The sequence below is a fragment of the Danaus plexippus genome, chromosome 11 (genome assembly GCF_018135715.1).
Source record: "Danaus plexippus chromosome 11, MEX_DaPlex, whole genome shotgun sequence".
NCBI classification, from domain to species: Eukaryota; Metazoa; Arthropoda; class Insecta; order Lepidoptera; family Nymphalidae; genus Danaus; species Danaus plexippus.
The window spans coordinates 286,814-305,709 of NC_083544.1; the positions used below are offsets into that span (position 1 = coordinate 286,814).

Consider the following 18,896-nt stretch of genomic DNA (forward strand, 5'->3'; position numbering starts at 1 on the left):
TGTGTGAGATATTCGACATGTATCTTAATCGTAAAAGTGGTCGCAGACCATATTGTTAAGTTTCAGAGTGAAAATAAATTCCAAGAACAGATATTTTATTATTCCATGAGAGCAGAGGTCGTTTTCTCGTACAGGTGTTAGAGCTTAGCTCCCTCGTAACTTCTGAGAAACAATTTCAGTTGACTTTTCTCTGTAGTATAAGTGAGGCGTTGAATGTGTTTAACAGGTTATTATGTATTAAATAACTATTGCCACTCGGGGCTCGGTTTTATTATCAGATGTTTCTGGATGTAGTGAATGTTTGTGAAGCCAATCTTACTGTAAATTTATTTGACTGTAATACAAAAAAAAAAAATTTTATAACTTGCAATAACGTATGAAATATATAAACGATTTCTGAATATTATTTTGATTTTTGTTAACCTTTAGTTTCCTGGAAAATGGGGAAGACAATCTTTTAATTTGAGGTCGGTTATTTTTTGAACTTACACATTTACCTCAACTTAAGAAGAAGGAATTGTTTCAAAATACATTAGACATAAGATGATCTAAGCAGTGTTTGAATATGTAAGTAGTGTTGTTCTTATTTATGCTCACTCTCCTATTTAACATCTAAGGTGGCTACCATGTCAAGAATACAGGTCTTTTCAACATGATATAACAGACTCATGAGAAGTTACACGGAATCGTCGTTTAATGACATTTCCATTATCATAAAAATATTTGATTAGATAGCTAACCATCAAATCGAATATTTTAAACATTTCGACTGTATAACTTAAAAAATCACGATGTCTGTAGAAAGAGTTATTTCAGTATCGGTTTCATGAAAATTACGAACGAATAAGGAAAGGTAAGTTAATACCTTCATGAATGTTAAATACGAAGAAACTCGCTTTTTTAAGTTAATTTATCGTGGGTAAAGCCGAGTATTAAATAAATAAAACAAACATACAAAGCAAATATATTTGGAACTACTGAACACGTGGGTTACTGAACAAGCCGTTCGACGTTTCCTATGAAATACATTGATATATTCTATAGCACGGTGTGGGATGATAACGCTTTGCTCTAAATCCTTCACAAGGCTGGTTCTGTTTAATCTTATTATATATCCCGGAAACATCATCCGATAACGTATAACTCTATTACGGGACAGATGCCTGCACTCAGCAAACTGCGGTTTGTTACCAAATCCAATATTTTGGTTTACAGAGTTATTGTGTTTGTACACCTGCTGCTATTGACTGGATTCATACAACTTTGTCAACATTGAAATTCTGGATGAAGTCGTAACTGAGAGAGGATGGCTTCAATTATCTGCTTACTTTCGTATATTTGTTTGTTTTCTAATGTCTCAGTGACTGTAGCAGAGACTCCTGTACAGTAGTGTTTGTTATAATGCTTTATTTTAAATGTACTTTAGATTTAGAACATTTCCTTTGAAATATCAAAAAAGAAATACTCCATGGATCACGACGTTAATTGTTAGTCGACAGTTTATTATTTTGAAATTTTATAAGTTACTAGCGAGTAATCCGATATAAAAACATACATGGATTATGATTCTTTGCTTTCCGGAAACAAAGAAATGAAAAAAACAAGAGTTTCGCCCAACATTCAACATATTATTAAAAATATTTCTATGTGAAACGTGTGACATGATAATACAAAAAAAATATCACTTAAGTTTGAAAAGAATTTGCACGAGTGACGTGAAATAAATTAAAAATTAAAAAATAAAACTACCCGCTTTCGTATTGTCACGGAAAGGAAGTAATATTAATAATCTCTTTTGTATTGAAGTTCCTATCACTCCTCAGGTTTAGTTCTTTATCATTCGAGATTACCATTTTTATTGCAAACGAAAGAAAATACGATGCAGTGCCGGGTACGGAGCGGCGCTTTATAAGGAACAGGAAAAGTGAAAAATGTTGTTGTACATGTCTCAGATGTCTGAGCAATGTTGAATTATAAATGACAAATATACAACACAATATATATATATATATACAACACAATATATATATATATATATATATATATATATATATATAAAGATTTATATTTTGTATAGGAAATATACAAGAATGTTCCTTGAATAACAAAACACGAGCAAGATTCGGTCATGGTGATAATTCTCTAATATATCTTTAATGAAGACTTTGAATGTTTTAATCAGATTAAAAAAAATATACAAAAAAGGTATACTGTTTTCAAAACGATGTATTGAAAAGTTAATTCTACGTGTATATAAAACGTACGGGATTTAGGATTATTAGACCAAGTAACAATAATGATGTAACACTACAGATAACATCTCGCTACAAACCGGCTTCAATTCGCGCTTTTACTTTTTTTATTATTTAAATAGTTTTGTATAACAGCAATGAAAATAATAACTTTTTATGAAGAAATTTTAAACATTTTAACTACATGCAATTTGTTAGCCTTCGAAGATGTAATCTTTTATAAGTGTGGGTACTTTCATATTTACGGGTGAGTTAAATTGGTATTTGAGTGACTTTCCGCACCACACTTGCTCTATAAAGGCTATGTATATTAAATTATTTTGTAGACATATTTCAACGGCCGCCGTGACAGTCATTTATGATTGCGTAACAGAAACCTTTCCAAGATCGCTTAATGTGAAATTAAAACGATCTCGTGTCCAAGGAAACAGAAAAATGTTAAAATAATTTTAGTGTCAATTCTTTATCAGTTTTAATTTAACAATTATGAACAAATAATTTATATCTGCCTAGTTTATTCTGGTGGTTTTTAATATCTTTCAAATTATAAAATAAGTTATTTAAATTATATGGAATATATTTTTTGTCTTTTTCATTGCCTGTTTTTAATTTCATTTCTGTTTTCCGGATAACCTCAGTCACGCTTCCCATGTCGTTAAATATGAATGCATCTAATTTCCTTAATATTATCTACGATTTCCAAGTCCCCGTTAACAATTAAGTAACTTTTGCCTTTGTCACCGGCCACGTAGATTATTTGTATTTTAGATATCTATTGCACATTCAAATACGCTTTCATTTAATTTCCAAAATATATATACCACGGATATTCTTATCTAGTTGTCCAATATTATGACATTGAAAGTGTTGAAGAAGTAATGAGAAATAAATAAAAATATAAGTAAGAGCGAGTTGAAAAGTTTTATTTTCGTTTGAAAATTATAAGTTATTTCATAGTTTTATTTTGTACCATTCGTGAATTGAGAAGCGAAAGTTTCTTTTTTTTTGTAATATTGTTGCTATATTTAGGTTATTGTAGAAAACATGGATGTTACAAAAATATTCTGTGAAATAAATCATAGCGAATATGAAATTTAATACAGATCTTATTCAAATCATAGCTCCTACATATATATGTAGGTGTCATTTAAGAGGCAACAAGAACGTCATAATATTTATTCTTTGTAATAACATTAGCGTATTAATTCGAATATCTTACCAAATACATTTTTTAATTTGTCTTTTAATATACGAGAATGTGGAGAGTATGTACAGTCTACAGATTTACTTCTTTATCGCAATACGTCGCTATGATTGTCTTCAATTGTCATCTTTGCGTTTTAAGTCAATTGCAAAATTTAGTTTGAAAGTAATTTCTATGTTCATCCTCTCTGACTCCACGTGTTCACATAAAACATACAGCTCTCTGTTGGTTAAATTTTCCCGTGGGAGTGTAATAATAACAAGCTAACACTATCAAAGAGTGTTTTACATTCGGTGTGTTGAGTCGAGTAATACATCTGCTAGTCATTTCGTGAAATTTACCAATTCATATCTCCTAAATATAAATAGTGTTTTATAAGGAATTCTCGATTTCAGTTCTTTTATAAAAAGAATGTCTGTTACATATAAATATAGACAAAATTAAAAAGTTTAAAATTGATTCTTGTGTTAATTGCCCAGAGTTATTAAAACTTATACATTATGTACAAGAAGCTCGCCATCTCGTCTCTGCAGTTAAAAAGTGTTCACAAAAGAAAAGTAATTATATCGTATTGACTAAGAGCTACCCAGTATCCGGAAAAAGAACCTAATTGTAATTAGCTTTCATGAAATTAAACTTAAAATCGAGAAAACTAAAATGTGCAATTAATATAAAATAAAAGTATGAAAATATAATGCTATTAAATAACGTGTTTCTCATCTTTACACATTATGTGTTGGAGAAGTCAACTTGACTGTTGGTATGCAATTAGGTATTATTATCTATGAACCAAATATTAGTCAAAGGTCTGCCAGGCGGTAAAATGATTGTTGTGTTTCCGTTTATTCAATAATCAGTAACATTGACTGCAACATGTCTTAAGACATTAGATTACACATTTTATAAAGATCTCAAGACTTTCATCAAATATTTTAATAACAAACAAATTACTTTACACCTGTATTATTTGAATATTCAGGTAATATGGACCGATGCGCGAGACAGCGTGACCTCTGCTGGTGCTACTTTAAGTCCTATCTACTTTCTTTTGTCTCATACAAATGAATATCATTGTCAGAGCCAGTCTCTTTATTTCAGTCAATAATTTTCTCATTCATATACACTTATCTTTATTGAATATTATAATAGTCAGGACCTCGGTTTTTTAAATTATCAGAAACTGCCATAGTTTGTAATATTTCTAATGAGTGTATGTGTTATTAAATAATGACAGTCGTAGTTACGTCTCAGGCCGCTCTTCAGCGCAATGCTATTAGTTTTGTTCACGTATTTAGTGGTTTTGTATATAACATTTAAATTATTATGTTAACCAACGTTGCACAGACCCAGCACACCTCTGAATAATATAAATATATTTTATAAAGTTTATTTGTGAACTGTTCTGTATATTCAAGTAGTAATTATAATATATTTTCTTAGCTGTGGCATTAGTTCTAGAAATCTGTGTATCCAATTAATGTGTAAAGCATCATCTAATATAGAACGGATAGAATTTGATTCTGTTCTAAATTTATAAAAAATATTATGTAAAATAATGTAAAGTACAAAAGTAGCCAGTATAAACTATAACAAATAAAATAATCGTTCGGGATCGAAATGTATAATTTATGGTCCGAATACGGCTTTAATAAAGGATTAATGTCAGAGGGTTTCACTGCTTCTACAGATAACATGGAATGTCCTTAAAAAGTGTTCAACGGAAGGCGAGCGAAGTAAAAAGTTTGTTAATCTGCATCGAGCGAAGTAATCTTGTGATTTATGTGACGGAAGTCCTTCGTTGAATTGTTTCACGGCATATGAGTTACGGTCCTGTATAGAGTTTAAATATTCTAGCGTTCAATCACAGTAATCTGCCTTAATTGACGATCATCAGCAAAAAACACGGGATGTTCGGAATGGAACAGCTGATGTCTCTGCGCTGGCTTCATTTACCGACTGAACTCGGAGACGGCAGCTCGTGTCGCCGCCACCTCGCGTCTACTCACGATACGGACAAAGTTTGCGAGCGAAAATGTGAATCAAATATACAGCTTCATAAAACAAAGATAGATAAGCTCGGGGAAAATAATTACAGAAGGAGATTTTCAACAATGTCTTATTTAATTTTCGTCGTAAATAATAATTCTAAAAGTGAATTCGCGAAGTGAAACTACAATGACTGTTAACTGATAGTGGCGCTCGCCGAATTTCGAGTCAAGGAGATTGATCGCTCGTAAGTAATTAAGTATAGTTAATAGTGCCGGCGCACAGTTATTCACCTAATTATTATGAATAATTTATGACTCGAACTCCTTGAAATAAATAGATATGAAAACCATCTAGTTATAATTGTCTCGGATTCCTAGCAGGGAACACGTGCTGCCAGCGTTACACCACCGTCTATTATTTTATTTTAATATTGTTTGTTCGTTGTCGTGATAATTGATTTGTCTAAATTATATACAGTGGATATAAATATCATATAATAGTTCATGTCCAAGTCTTTCTAGAGTTACGTATAAGATTTGATACAGTTTTGAAAAGTTTTTTTTTGTACGTTATTCGATTCATTGCTAAAATAAAAATAAAATAGATTGAAAGTATTTTGATAATACATGTACTTTCAATTTCGATATAATATTTTCTTGATGGTTTGTATGTTCAATATCGCAGATACGGAAGTGAAAATAAAATTCAAAGTTATTGTTTTGAGGTAAATTAAATTTGTTTGTTATTAAGAAATAATTAATGTTCTTATTATTTTTTATTGTCCATTCAGTCTTCTATGTTATGACACTTTACTTCACTGCTATTTTTTTACATTATAAAATTCTGTTGAAATAATACAGAGCTGGTTTGAAATAGTTGTTAATAATTTTTACTACTAATTTATCACAGAATTCAAATTGATCTTTTTATTTCTAAAATTTTCTTATAAATAATAATAATTAATTATTCTAATTCATGGTATAGTTATATTCATCTCGGGTTTATCTATATATATCATGCAAATTTTTTGTTATTTACGTTTCACGTTGTGTTTGTAGTTCAAGCTAAATCCTCTAAACTTCACTTGCGACATATTATAACAGCAGGTCAAAAACTTCTAAGAAACGCGAAAACTTTTGTGAAAAAAAGGCAATAAAATATGAATTTTATTTGTCAATTGTAATTCAACGGTTCTGCGTCTGGAATAAAAATAATATCTATCCGGTTATAGTTCAGTAACAAACTCTCAAATTCAATTTCTATTCTGAAGTATTGGATACTTTCCTTTATCCCCTTTAAAAGTGAAAGGCGTGTGAAAATATTAATTGCATTAAATGATAAGTTCTTAGAAAACATACTAACTGATTGTATATTTTAAGGATTTCCTCATTTGATATCTAATGATACGTATCATAACAGACAACTTTGTCTTTTTTACTTTTTATTAATATAAGAAATTAAAGAGGTTTTAATATTTCTTATTTAAATACGTTTAAAAAGCTTCTATAAAATATTACGTATGGTACAAGCGAGATACATAATTATCGAGTATGTTTGAAAAAAGAAAACCCTAGAGTTAACAGGCGAGTTGAAAAGGGTGGAAATGAGTTTAAATTTATTGCTAATAGGAGATACAGAAACGGAATTAGAAGGAGCAATACATAATGATTTCTACTTAATATGGTTATCGTTGCGGTTTCTATCCTCTCAGCTCGCTTTTTAATGTTAAACTATTTAGTTCTATTTATCTTGCAAATCACTTTAAAAATTATAATTTTTTTTTTACTACATCAAATGATATGAAAATCCGTTGCTCTCATATCCTATCCAAATAGTAAAAAAAACTCAGATTATCGTCTAAGATGCATGGATCAGGTTTACTTAGTTTTAATTTGACCGCTGTCACTCTGTAACAACATAACTTTATCTCGCTTCTAGACAATAAATAAAAGGAAATAAAACTGATAATTGTTATCAGCGCATCATAATTCCCAACAATATGAAATACTCATGAAATAATACATTTATCAAAGAGGCTTTTCTCGGTTTATGATCTCGTTCCTCCCCGCAATAACAATCTCTTTTGTTTCCTAGCTCTTTCTTAGATCAGTGTATTTCAGTTTAAAAATATATTAAAATCCGTGCAGCATCAGCCAGTCGAAGTAACGAGTGACGCGCTCGTATCGCAGCTGACATCCATACACGAGCTCATTATTCACATTTATATAAAAATTGTTATTCTCCTTTTGTTACAGTTCTTGAGCTACACATATATCATATGTGCAACATATATCTACGACCAAAATAACGCACACACTTACTTTATAATCATTCTGATTGAATCATTTGTTTAGAGGATGTTTTCAGAACAATTGTTTGATATGATTATGACTTGGAATGGGAAAGTTAACACATGGTGTTTAAACAGAATGAGAGTAAAGTTTTGTACGACATACAGGGTGTGGAAATTAAAATTAAATTCCTCTCGGGAAATAAACTTGTATTTCTAGGAGAAGCAGACGTTAGTTTTATATATGTTATATACTTGATTAAAGATTTTAATTCATTTTCATTTTTGGAGATCCGAAATATGACTTATGACTATAATGACTTGTTATTTATAAACTTAATTCCTGTTCTGCTGCCTGTAGGTGGACCTGGAAATGGTGAAAATATGTCTTTCTTTAATAAGATGGCAATATTATTGGATTTAAGAATATTAATTTCAGTCATTGTAACCTTTTATTTAAATAATGATCATATAGAGTCTGCTTCATAGAGTCATTTAAACAAACATACTTGAAAAACATAACCTTCTTGAGATTGACCGGTTAAAACTCAGTGTCAGAAACGCAACCAATGTTATTGACCTACGTGTTGTGGGAACGACCAGATAATATTTAGGTCAATTAAAATGGACGCATTCATCACGGATCTGGCTTTATTATGGTCTAAAAATATGTTCCCACAAAATTATCCCATTTCAAAACCACGCTATGTGTACATTGAAAATTATGAAGTAATCTTCTTATTGTTTGTTGGACAAACAATGATTGGGATGTTAAGATGTAAGGAAAGGTTTATATTTTGATACATTTAAATGTGAGTAAACACATATACTTCAATCTAAATCTTTAAGTGAATCTCACTGAAATAATTCATATTAGGGCACGTAATCAAATTCCTTTTGAAATTCATACGAAGTTGGGTTTAACGATTCGTCAAACAATTGGAGTTATTTAATTAATGCTATGCGAATATTAATTTCAGATTAGTTGATTTGAAACACATTCAGCTCCAGATTTATTGAACCGTTTTCGTGCAAGAAACTGCTTTTGAAAAAGTTCGTATGTACCTCTGTAGTGTTTTAATTATTCCCACTTATATATTATGGACGCTCAAGTACTTGAAGTTGGTTTATCCACTTATGTAAATTTGTTAGTCTGTTACAAGAAAACTACTCACTTCTTGCCTGACAAATGTTTTATATTATTTACTTTTTAAATAAACATTTAATGGGTAACTTTTTCAGAATCTGTGTTCTCGAGATTGATTGACGTGTTTTGATAACAGTATTTGCCAAATTAACCGTAGTGACTTGTTACAAAATAAAACAGGAAAATATTAATTTTTTATTGATCACTAATACCGGGTAGGAAAGTTACTTAGATATATTCAGATAAAACAGTATCTTAGTACAAAATAGTAATTTTAATGACTTACCTATGTCATTGTCTGGAAAGTTTGTATAGACAGATGTATGTTTTATATTTAATTTGTTTTACAAATGATTTGATTTTTATAAACGGTACTATATATATATATATATCATCATTATAGATGGCGCTGCTGGTTGCGTAACATACATATACTTTTAAGGGAAAATGATTCATGCACATAATTCGTTTCTCTGTCATCCCAATTCCAAGTCAATGCGAACGAAACAGCGGCGAAAGCTAGTCACAGTAATACCTTCCTAGTTGGTTTTCTCATTACACAAAAAACATTTTTGTCTCGGCAGCCGACCTTATATAAAGAAAGTTTTTATTCTTCGTCTATATATTTCATATTCTCAGAAACAAACACAATTACGTATATAATGTCCACTCAGACAACACGTCTGTACAGAAGTGGATTAAATTTTTATCTCAATGACAATTCTTTTACTGTAACTAATGATAATTATTAATGTCAAAGTAGCGGTCTGTCATGTCTCAATAGGACGCTAATCACCAAAGCACTTAACTAATGTCCTAAAACTAACCAATCATATATTTAGGCGTAGATCGCGCTATACATATATTATAGAATTTTGTCATAAATACAACTTCCTATTGTTGGTATGTGGGCAGTCAGTATCTGTGCGGGATAATAACTCGAGGTCCGTGCTTAGAGATTTCGAAGTATTACTTCATGCAAGCCATCAGTTCTGCAGCGATGTAGAGGTGAAGTGATCCGACAGATGACAGTCTAATGACCGTCTAGCTGTACATCTAGCGGCAGCGCCTTTAAAGCGCAGTAGAGCTGAATGGGGCAGAAGTAGCCAGATCACGTGATGGCGATCACCGATACAGATGCTTTGACTGTCTTTTTGCTTGTTATATATATAATTTTATACCATCACTATCTTATATATATATATAATAAGTTTAAGAGGACAAATAACCTTAATATATTGACACATGTTTTAAAGTCTTGATAAAAACATTCTCCTACATGTCGTTTACAAGTAACTTGCTCATCTCCATTGCATTGTCATTTTCATTTTAAATATAAATATATACGTTTTGTTCTAGAAACGGCATATTTATATTTCAGTTAAATACATACGTCTTCTTGTGACATTTAAAATAATTCCGATCCAAGTAAAGATTACGAAAAACGGTTTGAGTGATCGAAATGAAAATAATATGACTATGAAAAGAATTCGTCAAATTATGATTGATAAATTTATTCATTCACAGAAAAATAACAACGAAGAAATAATTAAAAACCGTAATGTTTGTTGATTTGAAGTGAGTGCGTGAACTCATTTAGCATTGTCAAAGGCATTATTCTAACTGAGTGGTCAAAGAAACGAGAGCGTGAATTGTACGAGGACTAATTCAGTTTGATTAAGTGACAGAGCAGAACATTAGCTGGCGTGCTAACTTTACTCACTACTTCCCATTAGATGCGTTTATGAATGTCCTTAATTCTTACGTTAATGAAAAACTTCATGCTCTATATAACTAAATTAAAACTAAAATTTGCCTGTATCTGGTTTGAATATCGGCATTAGTAACTTCAGAGTTTTGTGAAAAAACTTTAAGATGTTTTAAAATTTATTTGAAACAATTTTCTATCTAACTTAGCTTTTAGGATGTTACGAGTTTTTATTAATTTATAACTACACAATGACTGTGTTTCAGTTCCTTTACAGCAACCGTGATCACAGTAAGTTAGGCATGTGTCCTAAGACTTCGTGAATAAAATAAATTTTATCTGAATACTTACATCTCACTTCGTACTCGTATAGCGCAACAATTTTGGATTTTCTTCCTAAATATATCGGTAAGTTTTGATTCACGGCTAGACTGAAACAAGTACGTTCACATAACTCACTTATATATAAGTCGCTTGAATTCAAAAACATAGTTTTATTTATATTAATCATTTATTTATAAAAAAAAAAAAAAACAAAATGTGTGCCGGATACACCATACTAAATCTTGAATTTTGAACCAATTAAGAATTACGTCATAAAATTACATTGCTCATAACTTTTTCATACAAACCATATTTTAAATGTCGTGTGTAGTTTCAAATCGAACTAAACTATTAAAATCTTTAAAGAAATCCCATATCGTTGATCATAAACATACACACCCTGAGACTTCACTATAAGTTTTAAAACAAACAATATTCTAGTAACGCCGTGGAAGCAGCTTTACGATCATAGGTACGTTCATTTAACCATCGGAGATCTCTCGCAGAGAATAAATCTCGAGGGCTTACGGAGGCGCGGAGTTATTTATTGAGATCAAGTATAACTAAACATTCCGCTCTTAAACTTTCGAAAAGCAAAATCAAGGGCACGTCCTTGGCTCTTCATCTGACTGAGTTTTTAACGATCGTTTATTTAATTGGTTTGGCATTGGGAGAAAACTATAGGACTTCCTTCAGGACGTGACGAAAACACAACACTACATACAGAGAATCATATTAGGATATTAGAAAATGTGAATATTATTCATTTGAGACGATCATTGACATGTATTGAAATTACTCGTTAAATAAATGTTTGTAAGGTTCGGAACGAATTAATAATAATACATTCTGATTGTGACATTTTTGTTTTGTGTGTCACTTGAAATTTGTGCCAGAGAATGTTGATTTTTAATATTACATACGTACACTTATCAAGAACTGAACGGACGTCGGTCCGTCCTCCGTCATTAAAGTGTTTTGATCTTAATTAATATAAAACAAAAGGGTAATAAATCACGCTTGTAAAAAACACCTTCTGTTATATAATGTTGTATTAAATTGACAATCTTGAGACGAAAATAAACAGCGACTGTGATTAATGGATCGTAATGATTCCTCGTGGTTCGGTTATTTTAAGAAAAAAATCGACACCTGTGTTAAAGACGTACTTATTGGAATTCTCTCTCAATACTTTCAATATAAAATATTTATACACAAATTTTGCAAGCTCCGTCCGTTGCTCCGGCAAGTCAGCGACGTTTCGTGAAGTCCGGGGAATTATAATTTTAAATAATACTACGTATCCAAGAAAAATCCCAATTAGTAGTACTTGTTTCTAACTTCTGTGTGTTCTTTCGTCTATAAAACGAGAAATAAAAATAAATGATTATCAGCCATGGCGCCGTCGGTAGTTCTTTGGCATCACACTTTTCGCTTCAGAGTTGGAAGCTTTGCATCATCTGGACATTAGGCTTAGAATGCCTTACATGAGTCGCTGCCCCTTTAGATAGTTTCGGGTTGGCTGTGGAATGGTTTCCCGTGTAACAGTTGGCTACAGTTTCTTAATTGTCTCACATTATTGCTTTATATACAAGTTTGTTAATGCATCCGGTCATCACCCAACCAAGCCGTCAGCCACCTGGCCAGCGGTCCTTTCAGATGCAAACTAATGCTAATAAACTTAAACTGAAATTCACCCCTCTTTTATAATCTGTATACAGTTTTTTTATGAAAGGGAAGTTCCTTAAAAATATGTAATTGAATTTAAGACTTTCAATAAAAAATATATTAATCAATTATTGTACTTGTTAATGTTACGTGATGTTAATTTTCAGCGATTATTAATAATATCACAACTGAATATATGTACATATTACGAGTGTGTGATTGTTATTTTGTTCTATTTCCCAATATATTTTTTATAATATTTTTATCAACTTTTCCAAAGTAAACGTACGTAATTCAAAACCTTGACAAATAATTCCTAACAACATTTTATTTACAACAAGTGATAAATAACTAAATGAAGCAATCAAGTAATTAGAAAAACTCGGAGGTCGCCCGGCTTCGGAGCCGCGACCCCCTGTACATAATTACATTGCAATTACATAGAATTAACAATTAATAACATGTTTATTACATTTACAGATAAATTAAATTAGCTGAAAATAAACATTGTTTTTGTAATTCATCGTTGGAAATATTTGTTGTGATAATTTTCTCAGTATTCATTTTTGAACTCCATGCTGTTTTCCCTTGTCTCCCTTGTTACGAGTATTTGAGTCAAAAACTCGAAAGACTAAATAACAGCTACACACATACTTCGTCATATTATTTTATATTTATTGCAATAAAAATTTCCATTTCCAGTTTCGTCAATATAAGTTTTACGAATACAGAACTTTTTAATGTTAAGCTCTGAGACTTACTCACTTCATTTTCAATATAACCCTCAAATTATTAACCTTTTTATTTAATTGAACTGACTTACGTACCAAGACATTTGTGTTTTAGAAAAACATCGGAGACTTCTTTTTATCATGTGAACTGACTGTGAGGTGATAGGTGAACCTTGTTATTGCTTGTCTACGTCTACCTCACATAAGAGGTACAAGCATGAATTCATGTATATTCAGTACTTATTTGTTCCACATGCAAGGGTCTCATTACGTTACCAGAGCTCCAGTAATCAAGCCTAATGAAGGTTTCGTCTGAGTTAAATTGCAGTTAACTTATGCCATTTCTTACTTCTTATTTTACGTGATACATTTGTTTCAGTTAAGAAAAAATATAAATGATGAAGTTGACTTGATAAAAATACAATTTAAATTTGTCCCGCATTTAGAGTCGAGTGAGCACTACGAAACTTTTACTGGACTGTGTTAAGTGAAACTAATCGTTTTTAGCATACGTTTTTGACACATTCTACAATTAAGTCATTATTTGTCGTATAAATTGAAGCATAGTTTAAATGACAGACTTGAAAACTAATTAATGCTTTGAGGAAAAGTTGTAGAGGAAATGATATACATTATTTATATTAAAAATTATTTGCATTTTTTTTGTTCAACTATCGCATATCGCATTACAGTGTGCTGTCGAGTAGTGCTTAACTTAAATACTCTCGGCAGGACTACCTAGGCCAATACAGAGGCGCCAACGATTCGCTTCGGCTGACCGCGTAAGTGATCGGAACTACATGTCTGTTTTGGTCCATGATTTAAATAAATATTTTGATAAATATTTAATATGCGCCTAACGCAATGATAGTATTCTATGTGGTAAATTTTAAAACGAAAATAAAAAAAATATTTTACTATACATTTAAAAAATAGTTCTTGTTTTAAACTTTTAAGTAGAGACAAGAAAGCACTTTGAAAGTGGAATACGTAGCCGAAACTGTTAAACTTATTGACTAGGGTTCGAAAAATGTTTGCTTCGAACTGGATTTTATGAAACCAAATCATAGCATCTTTTATGTGTTACTTAGAGTAAATACGAGATGAGGGAGGTTTATTCCTCCGATGGGAATTTCTTGTGATGTTGACGTCACGCCGGAGCGGTGCACATCTACTATCTGAAGGCGTAGGACCTCCATTAGAGCGCATTTCTCGACACTTTAAGCACCCTCTTGAAAAGAAAACAAGCTTTTAAGAACAGTTTCCTTTCTTGGCGGTATAATAAGCACATTTATGAACACACTCACGGACCTACCGCCTTCCTACATTCCATCTCATTCACACCACGACGCGATAGTGTTATGAGTAATTCTATTTTTAGTTCTATGGAATTATTATAAAAAAAATAACACAGGATCAAATCAGTTTCATATTTTTAACTCTGTTATGAAAAACACGTATTAAAGATAACTTTCTTTAAGCAATGACAAAAATAATGTATGTCTATTTGAAATAGTCGACGAAGTGCCTAATAAAAGTAAATTTAGAACAAACTGTTAGCTTTTGTATTTTGTTGTAAATATTATTGAGATATTACATTTGGTGTTTTAATTTAAATCGCAGAATGCTTGCTAACGTTTCTGGACATTTTATTTCTGAAAATCGATGAAGAAAACGCGCCGTTTAATCGCAACAGTAACAGTTTATCAGAATCACATTCAAAAATAGACAGAGTAGAGCAACCAGTGACCAGTGACTTATAAATAGTTTGAAAGCATTTTAAAATTACAACTGACTAGGTTAATGTCATGAGTTTGAGGATTAAAGTATTATAAATAATATGTTTTTACAGTTTTATGTTAATCTTGTGACATCTAAAAAAGACAAACACTATTTTGTATTTATGACACAAGAGAAAATAAAAAAACTTTTTTCTAATGAAGGCAACGAATGATGATTTCAAATTTTATTCATAAACTGGCCGTTTTCTGTGGCTTTTGCTCTCTTATTTAACCCCGGATAGGATGTGTGTTATAAACCTTATGAAGTTTCATTCTATTTCAAGAGGATCTCATCAGAACAATGCCCTTTTCGATTAAATTTGAATAGCTGCCTTCAATACGAAGAGCAATAGCATTACAAAATATCGTTGAATTGCGAACTTCCTCTTTTTACATAATAAATTACTCCTTTTAATGACCTAACTTGTGGGGAGATTCCCATGAAAGTCGATCCAGCTGTTACAGATAAAAGCACTTATTTGAAATTTCAAACACACGCTTCAATTTTATTTATATTTATTGATGATAATGAGATTGCAAGGTAGCCATAATTTATGTAATGTCATTGTTCCTTGACAAACGTTTGAATCCAAATATAAAATTATTTATATGAAAGCTCTTTACCGTATTACGTCAATAAAACTATCCTTAAAATGTTATCTATATCTATAAAAGAGCTCCAGTCTAAAGTGTTTCCATTCAGCGAGTAATCTCTTTGATATTTCTAGTGTCTCTGAAATTTATGAAAGATCAAATAATGTGACAGTGAAGTACAACTGCACTTTGTAGTCCAGAATAAAAAGGCGTTTAATAAAAAATAAAACAATTTAGAAAATATGGGAACACTTGTTTTTGTCATATTTGTGTTTTATTCATTGTGTAGGAAAATTCATTAAGGTCGGTTAATTTAAGACATTGTTCGAATATTTTTATAAAAGTATCGAAGCTTTTTGTTACATGAAAATGTCATTTACTAGCTTCAAAAACATTTTCATAGTATAATGTAATTACAACCAAAGAAAAGACTTTGTGAGAACATAAATTAATAACTCTTAACCACATCCTTCATAGAATGTTTTTGTTTGTCAAAAAACAATTTTATAAAGTCTCTATTTATTGTATTATTATTTGTCATATATACATTAGAAGCTTTATCAATAGTTTGGAAGCCGTGGCTGTAACAAATTAAAACGTGATAAAAACTGCATATTTATTAAGATTTTTTCTTCTAACACTTAATTATCAAATAATATACTGGACGCGTGTTCCAAATAAAACTTAGCTTATAACGCGGCATCATTGCGAAGTTTATAGCCATTCTACGTAATTGGTCAGCGCCTGTAATATCCGTATACGGCGAGTAGCTTAAAACAACTAAATAAAGAACACAGTTATTATTAATAGTCATAAAAACTAATTCTGATATAGATTTACTAACTCTTAATTGGTGTCTGTGTCGCCTTAAAAGAAAAATATATTAATTAGTTACTGAGATCTAAGATTTTCGAGAGTTATTACATATTGATTAGTATTGTTAATGAGAGAAAATATGACGATGAATCACCGCTTCATAATGAAACCGTATCAGGCCTTTTCATTTAACAACAAGCAAAATTCTGGACAGGAGCTCGTCTCGAAAAGATATTCGTGATTAGTTGCGGTGTTTCAAGTCTACTCGTGATATTATTATTGTAAGTTGTATCTAACGTTTGTTTTCCACTAATACGTGTTATAAACATTTGTGATAGTGTTGTTTTAAAGTATCCCCTATGTTATCGATAAATCTATTTCCTTGTTTACATTTTTCTGTTTTGTTTTAATTATATGGTACATAAGATACGGTTGAATGTCTTTTATGTTATATGTTATCTTTGCTGAACACCGCTTAACGATGCTCCCAGGAGTCATTATCAAATTAATAACTATTTCCTTTAATATATAATAATAATCAATTACTGTTCATTGAAGTTTCTCATTACAGATTACATTTTATGTTTTTTTGTTTAAATAAGTCCTTAGTGGCTATAAAAATGTATTGTTAAGTAAAAGAAACTATTTATATTTAAAGAATAAAATATTAAATGATAAATTAAACCCTCGTCGAACTTATCACTCAATGATAATGTAATTTTCCTTTTAATATTTCGAATAATCAAAAGAAGGGAGGCCATCTCCAACATTAAAATTCAAAAACCGCTCCCCTATAATAAGGCGTCTTTGTCTTACAATTAAAATCATTTAAAGTATTAACCTGGGCGATGTAGAGTGATTGCATTAACTCTCCTTTTGTGTCGTTTGAAAACTAAGGCTGGTTTACTCAATACAGTCTTATTTATAATTCTTTTATTATTTTATTCACAGATATCGATTGTATAGTTCAATGTATTTCGCAGAGGTTAAATGTTATTTTACTAAAACTTTAAAACAATATGCTAGTTTATTGTGAATAATAAAGTTATAATAGTGTTTGTATAACTTTCAACGCGTCCGAGTCAATAGCTTTAACAGTGTGGTAGGATTTTTTTTAATAGTATATAATTTTCATAATGTACGAAATGTTCCCTTGTCTTCGGGGCATTTCCGTTATATGTATTGAAAGCACGAGCTAGTTATCTCCACTTAACGTGTGTATATATTTAGTTGCGAACTTCAACACCAAAGCTTAAAAGATTTTTGTACAAATAAATTATGATTATAAATGTTAATACTCCTGTGGTTTCTCGAATATATAATTGAAATAGAATTTCTCCTGAATATTAAATTTTTATGTAAACTTTGAAGTCCAATGAATGACTGACAAATGTTGAATTATTGAATAAAATATTAGAAAGTAAAAAAATAAGTCCTTAGATCTGAAAATAAAAAAATATTGTTTAATATAATTTTCTGTTATAACGTCTGTGTCACTTACGAGACAGGTTAATTGTATATTTAAATAAAGTTATTTAAAGAAAATCCTCTTCAATTTAACTTTATATTTCCAGCTGGGTGATGAAGTTGTACATTTCATCCTTAGTTTGTTAAGAGGGCAACTTAAAAAAGTAGAATAGCTTATGTTGATAGGATAATTTCATTTCAAGACTAATATTATTAGGATGTCATTACAAAAAGGCTTAGAGAGGTTATAAAACGTATAAAGATTGTATCCCCTTACCCAGAGTAGGGCTTATGATGCCTGTGGTTAAGAGATTAGCTAGACGCCGTAAAATTTGACCGACTGAGATACAGTAAAGTTTATGATCCCATATGCTTTATCGTACTACGTTACTTATTTTGTTTACTAGCTTTCCCTTTTTTAGAATAAAACGTGTAATAAAGCTAAGTGTGGCCGCGAGAGAAGGAAGGGAAGGGTTAATAATCATACCATGAGGTGATGTTTTGTAATTAAATTTTTCAACGTATTTGTTTCGCCTTGTCCTGGATATTTTCACACTTTATCAAGTCTAATGTCATTGTTATTTCGGTTACTTTATTTTTAGACGTTGGCTGAACCGAGCTAATTAATGGGTGGTATCAGTCGACTGGCATATTACAAAATGTACTCTTATAACATAATAGTCTCAAAGGATTTGATGTATTAGAGGAAGATTATAACAAATAATATTCATCACAAAGAGCTCAATAAAAACAAACTGATTTCTGTGTGTAGTTCCTGTTTTGTAGCATGTTCGAGGAAAGAACCGTTTTATTGATTTATTCTTAATAAAACAAAGTAATTATTTTCTTTTTAAACGTTGCTTCTATACACCTAACCTTCAAAACGAACTGTGATTATTAAAATATTTTAGACATTTATTAATAT

General features: G+C 30.8%; 1 protein-coding gene across 1 annotated transcript in view; it reads left to right on the plus strand.

The window, feature by feature from the left end:
* Window positions 1-5,416: 5,416 nt before the first annotated feature.
* LOC116765910 (cardioacceleratory peptide receptor-like) overlaps window positions 5,417-18,896 on the plus strand; it is a 50,545-nt gene continuing 37,065 nt past the window's right edge. Inside the window, exon 1 of the mRNA XM_032655548.2 lies at window positions 5,417-5,689. The gene's annotated coding sequence lies outside the window, so the exon portion shown is untranslated. The remainder of the gene's footprint in view (window positions 5,690-18,896) is intronic.